Source organism: Notamacropus eugenii, chromosome 2 (assembly GCF_028372415.1).
Source record: "Notamacropus eugenii isolate mMacEug1 chromosome 2, mMacEug1.pri_v2, whole genome shotgun sequence".
Lineage (NCBI taxonomy): Eukaryota > Metazoa > Chordata > Mammalia > Diprotodontia > Macropodidae > Notamacropus > Notamacropus eugenii.
In genome coordinates, this window is record NC_092873.1 from 12,681,852 (window position 1) to 12,698,875 (window position 17,024).

Below are 17,024 nucleotides of genomic sequence, written 5' to 3' on the forward strand. Positions count from 1 at the left end.
AGGGAAGCTTTGAGGGAAGGGACAGAAAGATGGGGGTGGAGAGCCTGTATCCCAGACAAAAGATAGGGAACTCCAGCACTAGGGAAGTCTAGTTAGAATGCAGGCAGGGACCCAGAGGTTATTTTGGCCACCCTGCCCTGGCTTCTACCAGATGAGGCAACTCCAGGCCAGGGAGGCTGTGACTTACATCACAGCACAGGTTGTAAGCATCAGAGGCAGCATGTGAACTCAGGGCTCTAATTCCAGATTCAGAAACTCAGAGGAAACCGAGGCCCAGAGAGGTTAGGGGATTTGCCATGGGTCAGTGATCATTCCACCATCCACAGCATCAAAATCCTTCAGAATAAGGATTAAGGCTTAGGAAATAAGACTGAGGGGAGGATGTGGCACTTATTCCTGGGCTTAGTCTGTCAGTATCTGGGAGATTTAAAAATTAACACCAAAGAGCTATTTCATGCTGTATCATGCAGTGCACCCGCCAAGGGACGCAATTAAAAATACATACCAGACTTAGCTAATAGCCCTCTGAGGCCCTAACTGTAGGAAATTGTTCCCCGTGAAAGAAAGTTCCAATTTAATTTAGTTTAAATGGATTTCCTGGATTCTTTGGGCTCTGTAAGAGAGGCACGTCTGGTTGTAACCTTCTCATCCCTTCAGGGACAGAAGGACCTGAGATACCAGGGTAAGGATAATATGCTATGAACAGACCCAGCACTTTGGAAAAGAAGACAACACTACCAAGGATATTATAGTCTCATCCTGGGTCATTTTCACAGGTGATCCCCTCTGCTGAGAATGATTATACAAGTGAATCACCAAAAGCTCTAAAATAGTGACCTCAACCACCCATCCAGGCCAGCCAGAACATAGGGCCCATGGTTCCAGTAGGGTGGGATCTCCAGTCTCAGAACCAAAGGCATAACCAAGGCAGGGCATGAGGGCTTTCCTCTCCTCTCCCACAGTTACCACCTTAGTTTTAGACTCTCTTTCTTCCTCCCCCAGCCTTCTAATCAATCTCTCTGCTTCCAATGTCTCCCCGCTCCCTTCTAACCTCCACTCAGCTACCAAAATGATTCTCCTTGGTTGGTAGATCTGCCCATGTGAGTCCCTTAACCAACCTTACTCGACTTTATGGGTTACCTATTGCCTAGGATTAAAATAGAAACTCCTCTGTTTGGCCTCCAAAGTCTTTCACAACTCAGCCTTAACCTCTTTCTAGCCTAATTGGATGTTCCTCTCCTTACTGCACTCTGAAATCTAGCCAAATCTAGCCTTCTCTGCAATCCAACCAAACTGATTTTCTGTCTGTTATTTCAACAAGACACTCTATCTTACATCTCTCTGCACTGGCGTTGTCCGTTCCACATGTCTGGATGATCCTCCCTCCTGACCTCTACCTCATAGAGTCCTCTCCTTAAAATGGAGCTCAGACCTTTGGCATGAAGCCTTCCCGGACCACCACAGCAAGAGCCCTCCTTCCCAGACTTTCATCTCTTCAGCTACCTTGTATCTATTTTCATTTATTAACTTTGCCTTTAAGTAGGCATTTGTGTATCTCAACGTAAATGTAGATGTAGCTTTAGACATAAATATAGATAGATTTAGAGACAGACAAAGAGAGAGAGATGAGATGGAGATATGGAGACAGAAAAATAGATAGAGATGACAGAGAGATAGATGAGAGAGAGAGAGAGAGAGAGAGAGAGAGAGAGAGAGAGAGAGAGAGAGAGAGAGAGAGAGATACATTTTTTTGTGTCCAGCACTAGAATGTGAGTTCCTGGCAAGTAGGGATTGTTTCATTCTTTGTATTTAGATCTCCAGAGTCTAGTGCAGTGCCTGATAGAAGAGGCATTTAATAAATTCTTTTGATTGACTGATCAATTTAGAAGTATTGATGACCCTTCCAGGATATCAACAACACAGAAATAGTTGAGCTTGTCACTTCATTAGCAATCCTTACAACAGTCCTGTGAGTTATTATCCCCATTTCATAGGTAAGAAAACCAAGGCACATAGGGGTTCACCCAGCTAGTGTCTAAGGCAGAATTTGAACTCAGGTCTTCCTGTCTACATTCTAGTTTGCCATCTTGCTGCCTATGATAGCCAGTGAAACATTTTACCCATGTTCTCTTATTTGTGCTGTTATTATCCCTATTTTATAGAACAGAAAACTGAGGCTTGGAGAAATTAAATTCTTTGACGAGGGTTATATAAGCAGTAAATATCTGAGGTGGAATTCGAACCCAGGTCTCCTAGACTCTAAATTCAGCTCCTTCTTAGAGCTGTATTTGACTCAGGATAAACATGAGAGGAAGACGCAGAGACCAAAGGATCATATATTTAGAATTAGAAGAAACCTTAATTAAGGGAAGGGGGCTTACCCCTAATTCTGAGGCCATCTTGTCCAACCATTTCATTTTATATATGAGGAAAGAGAGGGAGAGGCACAGGGATGGAAAGCAACTTGCTCAAGGTCATACAGTTAGTAAATAGATGTGTGATTCAAACCCAGGTCCTCTGAGTTCATGCTCTAACACTCTTCCCATTGTAGCAGAAGCAGAATTATATGAGATTTCATCTATTACCCAGAGAAACTGATGACTAGCTAGAGGATTTTAACTATCAGAGCATGAGCAAGTATAGCAGCAAATAATCTAGAGATCAAAATGAAAATCTCTCACGTTTCCAGGGTGTTTTTAAGGTCTACCAAGCAGTTTTCACAACGAATTTGTATAGTTGTGGTTTAATTACCTGTATTTTACAGATGGAGAGAGTGAGACATGGCATGAGTTGGATGGTGTCACACAAGGTGTCAGAGTTGGAACTATCGCCATAGTTAGCTTTTCCTTCCTTCCTTCCTTTCTTCCTTCTTTCCTCTCTCTCTCTCTCTCCCTCCCTCTCTCTCTCTCTCTCTCTCTCTCTCTCTCTCTCTCTCTCTCTCTCTCTCTCTCTCTCCCTCTCCCTCTCTCTCTCCCTCCCTCTCTCTCTCTCTCTCTCTCTCTCCCTCCCTCCCTCTCTCTCTCTCTCTCTCTCTCTCTCTCTCTCTCTCTCCCTCTCCCTCTCCCTCTCCCTCTCCCTCTCCCTCTCCCTCTCTCCCTCTCTCCCTCTCTCCCTCTCCCTCTCCCTCTCCCTCTCCCTCTCCCTCTCCCTCTCTCTCTCTCTCTCTCTCTCTCTCTCTCTCTCTCTCTCTCTCTCTCTCTCTCTCTCCTTCTCTGTCTCTCTGTCTCTCAGCTGGAGCAAGTAATGAGGTAAGAAGAAGAGCACATGATGTCTTACAGTATGGCTTCAAATAGCAGAAAGGAAGACCACCCCAGGGATTCCATGAAGTTTCTGCAGCATTGAAGGTCTGTGAACTGCTGGAAATATAGGCAAAATCAGAATTGGAGATGTGGTGATGAGAGGTAGGAATCATACCCTGGTACGGTGCTAGAGGCATGTCCTAAATTTTCACCCTGGGATAAACTGCCACTTCCTAGTTATGCTTTTGGCTGAGACTCAAACTTTATTCAGTGTTCTTTCCGGGACAATAGACAGCAGGCTGACTGTGTACAAGTCAGAAGCGTAGCATCATAGTCAAAATACTGAGAAATAAATCAAGTATGTGATTTGTAGGAACTATGAAGCCTTATTCTACTTGTACAGGGGACGATTTAAGTGTGGGATCCAGAAAGGGGCCAGACACGGAGACCCTACTTCAGCTCCATCTCCACTTCACTGATAATCCCCATCTCTCCCCTCATCCTGTACCAGCTGTGGCCTGAGTCAGGACTGAAGCAATGAAAAAACAAAGCTCTCTGGAGCAGCTATGCTCAGCCCGACACCCCACAGCTGACCTGTTCTAGACCCAAAGGAACTTTCCTCTCATTGTAGTCATTGAGGGCAGTAGCAGTGACGGTGTGTACCAGAGTAGGGTCAGTGACCTTCAGGCTCGGCCTCTAATTCTATCTCTGCCTGGCTTCAAGTTACTGGATATGTGATTTTGGGGCAGAACACAATCTTCTTGGGTCTCAGTTTTCCTCATATCCAGAATGAGGGGGCTGGACAAGGTGATCTCAAGTGATACAAAACAACCAACGTTCAGACAGAGCGTGCCCAGTCTCAGCATAGTTTTACGTTATTCAAGTTTAAAATTGTGCTGACTTCTGGGACATCCTGTACAAGACTTTAAGGTCTGCAAAACCCTTTACAGATTATTGTTCAGTTGTGTCTGACTCTTTGTGACGGCATTTGGGGTTTTCTTGGCAAAGATGCTGGAGTGGTTTGCCATTTCCTTCTCCAGCTCAATTTACAGACAAGGAAACTGAGCCAAACAGGGTTAAATGACTTCCCCAGAGTTACACAGCTAGGAAATGTCTGAGGCCAGATTCGAACTCAGGAAATGAATCTTCCTGACTCCAGACCTAGAATTCTAACCACTGAGCCATCTAGCTGTCATTATAAAATGAAATAATTATCAAAAAAACTTTTATAAACAAGTCCATGGACCCAGGGGCCCTTTAGAGCAACCCTATGAAGTAAAAAGGGAAATTCTTAATTATCCCCATTTTTCAGGTGAGGAAACTGAGGCACAGAATGGTTCAGTGAATGCCCCAAGGTCCAGCAGTAAGTTGGTGGCAAGAGCATTGTTTCCAGCGCTAAATCTGCCACGGGAGGATGGAGGGGCATGAGAACAAAGATCCAATCTCATTCTTTCCTCCCTCACAATCTTAGCAGCTAGGTGGCAAAGTAAATAGAGCAACTGGCCTGGAGTCAGAAAGACCTGAGTTCAAAATTGTCCTCAGATGATCCCTAACTCTGTGACTCTGGGCAAGTCACTTAGCCACTGCCTGCCTCAGTTGCCTCAACTACAAACTGCTGTGGATAATAACAGAATTTACTTTGCAGGGTCATTTGAGGAATGAACCAGATATTTGCAAAACACTTAGCATGATTGCCTAGCTTAGCAGGTGCTTAATAAATGCCCTCCCTTCCCTCCTTCCCATCCTCCTCCCTCCCTTCCTTCCTTCCAACCTCCCTCTCTCCCTTCTTTCTTCTTTCCTTGCTTTTTTCTTTCTTTCTTTCTTTCTTTCTCTCTCTTTCTTTCCTTCATTCCTCCCTCCCTCTCTCCCTTTCTCCCTGTCTTTCTTCCTCCCTCCACCTTGAAAGCCATGGCTGCTCCTGGGAGCTGAGGGAATACTCTTCAGATATGTTGCAAACAGCCAGACCTGGAACACCACTTGCCAACCCCCAATTCCTCACCCCACTCCAACACACACACAATCATTTTTTAAAGTTTCATCCCAAAGCCATCTCTTTAAAGTCTTTCCCTCCAGAGTCTGAGGTCACATTTCTCACCAGAACACCCCTTCTCCAGCAGCAGGCTCTCAGCCTCCTCATTCTGAAGCCCCATCCCCCACATGCACGAACCAGAGCCCCACACTCAGGAGGAATGCCCATCCACCAGACGCCTCCCCTGGGGCCCTGTTTAGCCCCAATTTTCGGTTCTGACCACTGGTCTGTTTGTGCCACTTCAGGAGCCGGTAATGATTGTCAACAAGTGATAAGGCCTGGGAATTTCCGCAGATAGCTGAGCATTTCACAAGTTTAAATTTCCCAGCAGGGACCTAAGGGCAAGGCAACATTTGCACATTTATATGCCCCTCTCCCACCATGGAACGGGAAGCAGGACTCTAATGCATGAATTCTGTAAAAGCTCCAGCTGGTTGCAAGACCCTGGACAATTCAATTCTGAAAAGTCTATTTGCTACAGTCAAGTGGATTCAATCGTTATTTTCTTTCCCTCTTTACTCCAGGTCCTCAATTGTGGGAAGGGGGGCAGGGAGGGGAGGATAACCTATAAGGCTAGAACATATTCTCAAGACAAGCATAAGGGAGTATAGGGAAAGTACTGGATTTGCAGACAAAAATCCAGGGTTCAATTCTGCCTCATACGGTCTTTATGACCTTAGCATTTCTGGGTCTCACTTTCCTCTTTCGTAAAATGAGGTCCCTTCTAATACTGAATCTAAGCTCTCATTTAGAGAGAGTGAGGGCTATGGATGCATGCGGATGAATGGTACTGCAAAGTCGTTCTTTCTATTGTCCTATGATCTTATGAGAAATCTAAAATCTTAAAAGAATCAGAAGAAAGTGACCAGCAGAATGAATAGATCTTCTGTGACCAGTTTGTGAAATACACTGGACCAGAAGCTCACAGAATGAGAGAGTTTGCATAGAGGAACTTGTGCCTCTGGGGGAGAGTCCTCAAACCAATGGGAACATAGACCTATCAAAGAATTGGATCCTAGGATCCCTGAAATTCTAAACCACATACTATGCTTGTGGGCAGTTAGGTGGTACAGTGGATAGAGAGTTGGACCTGGAGTCAAGCAGACCTGAGTTTAAACTGGACCTCAGGCACTTACTAGCTGTGAGGCCCTGGGCAAATCTCTTCAACCTGTTTGCCTCAGTTTCATCATCTGTAAAATGAGCTTCAGAAAGAAATGGTAAACCACTCCAGAATCTTTGCCAAGAAAACCCAAAATGGGGTCACAGGGATTGTGACTGAAAAATGACTGAACATGCTCATAGAATGTCAGAGCTCGAAAGACCTTCAAACATGGTGAGTTAGAGCTGGGAGGGGCCTTAGAACGTGGAAAGTTAGACGGAGGAGAAAATTTAGAGATCTCTTATTTATACATGAGAAAACTGGGACCCAGAGGGACTTGTTCAGTGTCCAACAAATGACAGAGAGAGGCGACCCTCTCTAGGTAATCCTCATCCTATTCTTTACTACCTCAGCCTCCACCTTCACCTTGCATCTGTCTTTCCTCTCCCCTCTTCCTTCTTTCCCTTCTCTTCTCACTCTTCCATTTGAACAGAATCTGAAACACAAGACTGAGCTGGGAAAGATTTTTCAGAGATTATCCAGTGATAGGTGGAAACTGAGGCCCAGAGAAAAGTGCCTTTTTCACATTCACCGTCATGGGTAGACTAGACCCCATCATCTTGCTGGGTTTCTGTTTTCCACTACCTCAGTGGTTCTCAAAGTGGAGTTGTTACCCTAGAACCTTATCCTGAGGTATATAAACTCAAATTTATTTTCATAATGACACTAAGATGTTTCATTTTCCAATACAATAGATTTCAGTAAATTTATCTCAAATAACCAAAACTCTTTGGGGTCCTCAATGATTTTTAAGAGTATATAGGGGTCCTGATACCAAAAACATTCAGAGCCACTGCGTTTTTCTGTTCCCTCTCTCTCTTCATTTTATTTCTCTCTCATCTCTCACTTTATTTCTCTCTCACTCTCTCTCCTCGGCTGGGTCTTCCATAGGTGTCAGGTCAAAATTCTACCACCAAGAAACTGATTTTCTGATCACTGACAGGCTAATATTCAACATTATTCCTCAAGGTAATATTGCAGAACGGAAACCAGGACCCAAGGACATCTTTCCACACCAGCTGTAAATGGCTTGGCTTATCAAATAAATGAGGACATACAATATTCATGAAGTTAAAAGGAATTTGTAAAGCAAGTTGACTTTGATTTCTGTTGGACCAGAAAGTTACTGCTCTATTTGACACTGAATATTCGCTGTTATATGAATCTTAACCTAAAATACAAACACTTCTAGTGAATTCTTGATTCTCCAGTCTAGGATATATGATAATAAGGATGACCATGATGATGAGGATCGATTTTCTAAGTATTGGGGAATAGGTTCACTATTAGGTTCACTTCTTAAGTTCAAGGAAAAGTACAACGAGTGTCTTCAAATATCACAAAATGACCAAGCTTAGAGGGGACTTTAGAACCTGGAATGCTGAAGCTGGAAGGAAATCTTAGAAGTTCAGACATAGATTAGAGCTAAAAGGAACATTAATAATAATGATAGCTTACATATGGTTGTCGTTTGTTGTTCAATCATGTCCAATTCTTCATGATCTCATTTGGGGATTTCTTGGCACAGATCCTGGAGTGGTTTGCCATTTCCTTCTCAAGCTCATTTGACAGATGAGGAAACTGAGGCAAACAAGGTAAAGTGACTTGCCCAGAGTCACATGGCTAGGAAGTGTCTGAGTCCAGATTTGAACTCAGGAAGATGAGTCATCCTGACTCTAGGCTTGGCACTATATCCACTGTGCCACCCTATGTTGCACATGGTAAGTGCTTAATGAATGATTGTGGTTGACTGACATTTATATAGCCCTTTAAGGTTTGAAAAGAGCTTTACACAGATGATTATAGTTGAGCCTCACAACCTGGAGTAGCTACTATTATCCCCATTTTATAGATGAGGAAACCTAGTTGGAGAGAAGTTAAATGATTTGCCAGGGTCGCAGAGGTAGTAAGTGCCTAAGGAGGGATTTGCATTCAAATCTTGATGATTCCAAGTAAAGCATTCTACTGACTGCACCAAACTGCCCCCTAGAGCCTCAGGACAGAAGACAGAATTATCAGAGCTAGGAGGACCATTAGAATATAGAATATTAGTGTTGGAAAGGACCTTAGGATAAAAAATATTAGAGCTAGAAGAGAGCTTAGAACATAGAACATTAGAGCTAGAAGGAACCTTTGAACACATAGAATTTTAGACCCAGAATGGGCCTTAGAACATGGAATGTTAGAACTAGACAGGACCTTAGAACATAGAATGTTACAACTAGAATGAATCTTTGAATACATAATATAGAATTTCAGATGCAGGATGGAACATGGACTGTTAGAACTAGAAGAGACCTTAGAACACACAACATAAAACATACACATGGGATGTTGGAACTAGAGAGACCTTTAGAACATAGAATAGCATATGTCAGAATGGGGAAGCACCTTAGAACATGAAATATAATGCAGTAGAGCTGGGAGGACCTTAGAGCTTATCAGTCTAACCATTTCATTTTTACAGGTGAGGAAGCAGAGTCAAGGAAGGGAAAGACCTTGCTCAAGATCACATAACTTGTTAGTTATCAATGCAGAGCCAGAGCCTAGTTCGATGTTTTCTTCCTGACAGTCTCCCCTGGCACAATCCAGAAGCTTAAGGCCAGGATATTCTCTACCTTCCTCTCTGCATCCTATCTTCCCCTCCCCTCCAAAAAAAAAAAAAAAACATTCCATATCATGCAAAAAAGACAGTATTAGGAAAAAAAAACCGCTCATGAATCCACTGTGTTGAGCTACATCAATAAGAAAGGAGGAAATGGAAAGATGTGGATAAACCCAGGAATAAGTGGGCAGTGCCCTTGCTTTATCCCACTCATTTCCACCCCAGCCTCCACCCCGGGCTTCCGGTGAATGACTAGTGAGCCCAATTATCAAGAAAGATTTTGTTGTCATAGTTGTTGTTCCCATTCTGTTCAGATCTCCCCACTCACTGACTTCATTTTCTCTTACAAAAAGGAGCCGAGTTTCACAACATGCCCTAAACGTGCCATAGTGGGCTGAGCGAGAGTCTCAGAGCCCAGGGTTTTAGTATTATTTGTGGGCTGAGACCACATGGGGTTTTTGGTTGTTTCTTCCTTTCTTTTTTTGAGGAGGTGAATCAGCGGAGGCAGAATTAGTCAGGGCTGAGTGCTTCGGTAACAATCCCGTATGATACTGTCATGTTCCTTTCATGTCCCTGCTTCAGCCTTGAACAAAAGAAAACTCCCAGGTGCTTTACCAGACAAAAGACAGAGCTGTCCCACTTGGGAGCCAGTCATTCAGAGATCAGCCCCTCACCTGCCTTAGTAAGAACACTTGATCTAATTGAAACTGAAAGAATCATTTTTAAAAGCTCATTGATTTGTCATGCCTCGTGCCATCAAAGCAGAGCCTGGCTACTTTACTCAATCTGCAAATTGAAACCAGGTTGGTCAGTGCCTGTCAATTTCATTTCCTGTTTTCTCTGGAGCTGAGCGGACCTGGATGGGATGATTTCATGCATGAATTTGACACATGCCAAGAGCACTCTCTACTGCTCCCCAAAAGCAGCACAAAGAGGAGGCGATAACCCTGACCAACAGTCAGTCAATACCTCTGCAATTCAATCATCATTTCTGCCCTGGGCTCCTCATGCTTCCCATGTACCCTGGGTATATCCTGTTTGTAGATAGTGACTTCTTTCCCTATTAGACTGAGAAAGGGGTCGGGACCATGCTTTTGTCTTTCTTTGTATCCCCAGTGCTCAGCAGGGTGGTGACCAGTACATAGTTAACACTATTGACTGACTGACTGACATTTCCCTTATGTGAGATGCCTAAGAACAGGGAATAGATTATATTCTCCCAGCTCTGAAGCTGAAAAGGACAAGGAATTTTTAACCTACAGTTCATGTGCTCGATAAAAACAGAACTATTTAGAAAAACTGTATTTCAATACAATTGATTATATATAGTTCAATTATATAATAATTACATAAATTATTTTATGTATCATTTATTTATCACATATCATTAACTTTTTTGCAATTCCGTGTATTTTATGCATTCTAAAACACGATTCTGAGAAAGGGTTCATAGGCTTCATTAGATTGCCAAAGGGGTCCATGGCACAATGAAGGTTAAAAAAAATAACCCTGATCTAGTCCAATTCCCTCATTTTACAGAGGAGGAAACTGAAACCCCAAGAGCTCCAGATCTTTACTTGTACCCCTTGGACATCTTGATGTCTTCACTTCCCAGCCCCCTCTTCTGTTGTCTCAGCGACAGAGCCTTGGTTCTAAATAGTGTTTGCCAAACTGAACTGAATCAGGATTCAGGAGACGCAGTTTGAAATTTTCAAAGCATTCAAATCAACTCTCCTCCAGTGCCAATCAGGTATAAGGTGGGCATGCTGCCTAAGCAGCCCCCAAATGGTTATGGGAGAAATGGGGCAAAGGAAGAGAAAGATCTTGCTCTTGCTGGAGCTTTATGGAGTATTTTATACAGGTAAAGAACAGCAAGGAAGGGAGATCTCTTCAAATTACTTCCCACTTTCCACACTTCCAGGGCTCAGACTTTAGACAGTTACTAATAGCCCTCGTCTCTCTCTTGAATCCTGGGCCACCAAGCTCTTATTGGGCACCTCCACCTGGATGTCCCATCGACATCCCAAACTCATCATCTACAAAATGGAGCTCATTGCCCTTCCCCCCAAATCCACCCCTTCCTTCCAACTCCTGGTTTCTGTTAAGGTGCCATCATTCCTCTTCTAGGTCTTAAGAGCTCTCTCTCATTCTCTCATTTCTCTACCTCAAGTCTTCCAAACCATCCTCCATCCAGCTGCCAAAGTGATATCCCCAAAGTCTGAGTAGGGAAACTGAGACCTCAAGAACTGAAGCAGAAAAGGTGCTGAACTTCGAGTCAGTCAACAAACATTCATTAAGAACCTACCGTGTGCCAGACCCTGTGCATAGTGCTGAAGATACAAAGAAACCCAGAACTAGTAAGCTCAGGAACTTAGATTCTAATGGGAGAAACAGCAGGCAAATGACTATGTACAAACAAGTGAGAAACAGGATAAATTGGAAATAATTGATAAATAAGTGATAAACAGGAAAAATAGGAAAGAATCAACAGAAAAGAGAGACTAGAATTGGGGATGGGGGCAAGTTTCAATCCTAGATCTTCCCATTCTACTTGTCCAAGTGACCGTGAACAACTCACTTGACATCTTCGAGCTTTAACCTCAATTGTGGAGTCACAGGGGCCAAAGATCATGGATTTCTAACCTGAAGGGACTGTAGGAGCAACAAATCCAACCCACTTAGTAACTTGCTCAGGATCACACAGCTAGTAAGTGTCTTGAGCTTGGCTTGAGCATGCCTTCCTGACTACTCACTCCACACCCATGAGAACAGCTCCGATTTCTAGATCAATTTCCTGCTTACAGAGCTAATGCACACTTACGCACCATTTCATTTGCACAATTGTTGGCGGTGTCCATTTCTTTCCACTGGGTGGGACAGTCCCTTTGGGCATTAGAACTTAGAGAGGAAGAGAAAAGTGAGAGCTTCACTGGTTGTTGAGTACAAAATTCAGGGCTGGCTCAGGGAAATACTGAGTTTCCAACCAGTGTCTCCCCTCCTCTCCAGCCTCAAGTTCCTTCCCCATTGAGGAAAATGACTGTGAGTCTACAAATAGATAACTTTTAAATAGGGTTTTCTATGTGCCTTTTACAGTTGAGGAAAATGAGGTTGAGAATGGCTAAATCACTGTCCATGTTTACACAGTCAGAATATGAGGTAGGATTTGAACAAATGTCTTCCATACCACCAAGTCCAGAACCTTACCTGCCCTGGACTCCCTTTGTGCTATAACAGGACACAAAATATGAGACTTAGGAGGGATTTTAGATATTGACATGTAGAACATCCAAGGGGACAAGACCAAACAGAAAGGGTAATGAATGCCATGACAACCCTTTTCTCTCACCCACCCTGTCATTTCCATCTTCAGACAGGACCTGCAGAGAGAGAGCGATGCTTAACCAAAAGAAATGGATAGCTAAGGACAGAATTTCAGACTCGTGGACCAGATATTTCTGGACCAGACAGCCTTTTGGGGATTCTTCAAACTATCACCTTGGTATTGGCTGGAGTATAAAGCTGACTTTGATTGAATCAATGTGATGCCTGACCCTCTGAGCAAAACAACGGCTCATGATGAGACTTCCAAATATCTAGCTTGTTGACTTAGTACCAAATGTGGAGTTTCCTTTTCAGGGTGATGTTCTACAAATGTACAGAAGACCCGAAAACCAGAGGGACAGTTTGGAGAGAGTTACCCTGAGTCAAATACCCCTGAAGATGAGAATTTGTCTCTGTTTTTCCACCTGTAAAATAAATGGTTCATCTACTCAGGATGATCTTTAAGGTCCTTCCAGCTGTGGCATTCCATGTTCTAAGACCCTCCCCTTTGGCTTTAATTTTCCACATTGCATGTGTTATGATCTGTCCAAACACTGAAATTTTCGGTTTATTTTCTAAGGTCCCTTCTAACTCAGGTATTCTATGTTCCAGCTCTGACATTCTATGCTCTGTATTCTAAAGACCCTCCCAACTCTGACATTCCACGTGCTAAGATCCCTCCCAGTTTTGACATCCTACATTATATGTTTTAAGATCATACATACACCAACACTTTCTGATTTGTGTTCTAGGGTCCCTTCTGGTTCTCCTATTCTATGTTCTAAGAACACTTCTAGTTCTTACATTGTCTGTTCTAAGATCCCTTCTCACTCTGACATTCTGTGCTCTAAGGAGCATTCTACTCTAATATGTTATATTCTATCTTCTAATACCCCTCCCAGCTCTGATATTCTGTGTTCTAAGCTCCTTTTCAGTTAGGATGTTCTATGTTCTAAGGTTTCTTTCACCTCTGACATTTTCTACTCTAAGAATCCCCTCAGTTCTGACATTCTTTGTTCCAAGGTCCCTCCAAGTTTGTCCATTCTGTCTACCTTTGATATAAAGGTGGGGAACCTTCAGTCTTGAGGCCACATGTGGTCTTCTAGGTCCTTGGGTGTGACCTTTTGACTGAGTCCAAGTTTTACAGAACAAATCCTTTTATTTAAGGGTATTTGTTCTGTGAAGTTTGGATTCAGTTAAAGGGCCACATTTAAGGCCACATGTGGTCTTGAGGCTACAGGTTCCCCACCCCTGATCTACATAGTAAGTATGAATATTCTGTCTACATGCTAAAGTCTCTTCTAGCTCAAACATTCTGTGCTTCTCCTTAAACATTCTTGATGTTTTCACTGGCTAGGTAAATTTTCTTTCAAAAAACTAGACTCATCACCTTTTACATTTCCACTCAGGAAGCATAAGTCATGCAACAGAAAGCAAAACAAAAACACCAAAATCCCATTTGCCTTGATATATTCATAGTGAGATGACTTCACTCACAAACACTCCCCACTGCCTGATTTCACATCTCCCCATCAAAGCGCAGAACCCGCCAAGGTTCCTGGAAGCCACTATCCTTGGCCAATGCTCCCACTGGACTACCTCTCTCCAGTCTCAGCAGGGGCTCCAAGAACCACATTTCTGGCCTCATGGATTTCCCACAGGCGAACGCAAGAACAGTTTTCTCCAAATGCTTTGCTCCTGGGAGGTACCAGGCGGGAGCACACAAACAGCTTGACTATGACAACCAGAAACCAGTCGTTCTGTGAAATTGGCGGGAGTCAGTCAAATGCAGGAATCTCAAAGGTACAGGAGCTCTATTTCCCAGTAGCCTAGAAACAGAACTTTGCTGAGCTTGGGGGTAATAGTCAAAGGCCAAGGGATTCAAGATGGAGACAATGAAATGGTTTGGGGAGGATTTATTTTTACCATTGGGATTAATTGAAAGCCTTTTAAGATCCCTCCCCACTCTGACATCCTGTGCACTAAGGAACCCTTTACTCTAACATGTTATATTCTTATGTTCTTGGTTCAGGCACAGGGTGGGACAGTGAAGGGTCCCATGGGTGTGGTGGGTGATGAGTTGCATTTAGACTTTATACTACCACATCAAGTTCCGGCTCATAGGATCATAGATCTTGAGCAGGAAATTACCTCAAAGATCAAAGCATCCAACACCTTCATTTTAAAGAGATGGGATTCTGCCTCCAAATCCATCCTTCTGCTCACTGTGCCACTTAAAGACTTCCACTTGTCTCCTTTTCAGCTCTCCATCCCACTAGCTTCCATTACTCATATTAAGATCCCTGGGCGTTCTCTGAGCATCTCACTCTACAGCTTTGCTCATGTTGCTTCTACCTGCCTGGAAGACCCTTCTTACCCTCAGCTTATCTAAGTCCTTCTCAAGAGAGTCAGAGGAGCCTAGTCACTATAGTCATATTCCAGCTCTGACTTCCTGGCAATAAGCCACTTTCTTTCTGAGCCACTTGTAAAATGGTAAAACAGGTAACAGGTAGAACACATAAAACAAAAACAATTTTTGTACTCTTTTCTTTAGGAGGTGGGTTTGAGAAAAGGCCACTGAAAACCTTAAAGTGCTACAGAAATGGGAACCTTTATTATTACCCATCCTTCAAGGTCAAATGTCCTCTCTTAATATGAACATACAGGTTTTTTTTTATTTTATTTTATTTATTAATTTTAATGTTCTACAATCACTACCATAAAACTTAGATTTTAACCCCACACACACCTACCCCCCTCCTTCCCTCTCCCTCCCCAAGATGGCTTACAATTCTATATAGGATCTACATGTACTTTCCTATTGAATACGTTTTCACTATAGTCATGCTGTGTAGACGAACTGAAATAAATGGAAGAAATCATATAGCAAATCAAAACATAATACACAAACACTCACACACACACACGATCTACTACATTCTGCGAATGAATTCCATAGTTCTTTCTCTGAGTGTGGAAGGCATTTTGCCTTAGAAAACCATTGGGAATTTTTTTTTTTAAGTTCTTGCGTTATTACAAAGTTCCAAGTCTACCAGAAAAAACTCTCACACACCGTGGTTGTTGCTGTGCACAAAGTTCTCCTGGTTCTGCTCCTTTCGCTCAGCATCAGATCATATAAGTCTTTCCAGGCCTCCCTGAAGTCTTCTTGTCCATCATTTCTTATAGCACAATAGTACTCCATTACATTCATATACCATAATTTATTCAGCCATTCCCCAATTGATGGACATCCCCTTGACTTCCAGTTTTTGGCAACTACAAAGAGAGCTGCTATAAATATTTTTGTACATGTGGGACCCTTTCCCATTTTTATGATATCTTGGGGATAGTACCGATATTTCTGGGTCAAAGGGTACGCACATCTTTGTAGCCCTTTGGGCATAGTTCCAAACTGCTCTCCAGAATGGTGGGATGAGCCCACAGCTCCACCAACAATGAATTAGTGTTCCAACTCTCCCACATCCTCTCCAATATTTATCATTTTCTTCTTCTGTCATGTTTGCCAATCTTATAGGTGTGATGTGGTACCTCAGAGTTGTTTTGATTTGCATCTCTTTAATCAAAAGTGATTTAGAGCATTTTTTCATATGATTATAGATATCTTTAATTTCTTCCTCTGAAAATTGCCTGTTCATATCCTTTGACCATTTATCAACTGGGGAAGAACATACAGTTCTTAATAGAAGAAATCAAGTTATTTATAACCACGTGAAAAAAAATTCCCTCCAAAAGACTAATTTTTAGAGAAAAGCAAATTAAAGCAACTCTGAGGTTCCATCTCATATCCACCACATTGACAAAGTCAAAAACATGGAAAATGGCAAATGATGGAGGGACTGTGGGAAAACAGGCACATAAATGCCTTCTTAGTGAAGCTGTGCAACACCATTCTAAAAAACAGGAACTGTCCCTTCCTAGTTACTAAAATACATGCTTTTTGATTCATTGACATCACTGCTAGGTCCATAATTCAAAAGTGTCAAAGAAAGAGGATAAGGACCCATGTATGCAGAAATATTTATGGCAGCTCTTTTTGTAATGGCAAAGAATGGTGAACTAAAAGAATGCCCACCAACTGGGAAATGACTAAACAATTTATGGTATACGGATTAATGGAATTCTGTTGTGCTGTAAGAAGTGATGAAACAATTTCAGAAAAATCCTGGAAGACTTGTATGAACTGATGCACAATGAAGGGAGCAAAACCAAGCAAAACCATTATGCAGTAATAACTTTGTACAAATAAGCAACTTCCCTCCACTGTTCCTGGTTCTACCCTAGAAACCAGAGAGAACAAATCTAATCCATCAACCAAATCACAGTCCTTCACATACTAGAAGACAGTTCTCATGTTCCCTGGAGTTGTCCCTTCTCTAGGCTAAATGCTGCCCTGTCCTTCAATTCTCTGGTTGCTAATTGGGGAATAGATAGTTCTCTGTGAGCGTCTAACCTTTGTAGAATCTTAGGACCATGGGAATCATTGATTTAGAGCAAGAAGGGGCCTTGGAGGCAATTGGATCCAAACTCCTCATTTTCCAAATAAGGTAACTGGGCCCCAGGGAATAGAAGTGACTCATCCAACATCATACACATAGTAAAGCAGCAAAGCCACAGTCCAAATGGTCATGAAATTCATGCTCTGAAATTCCT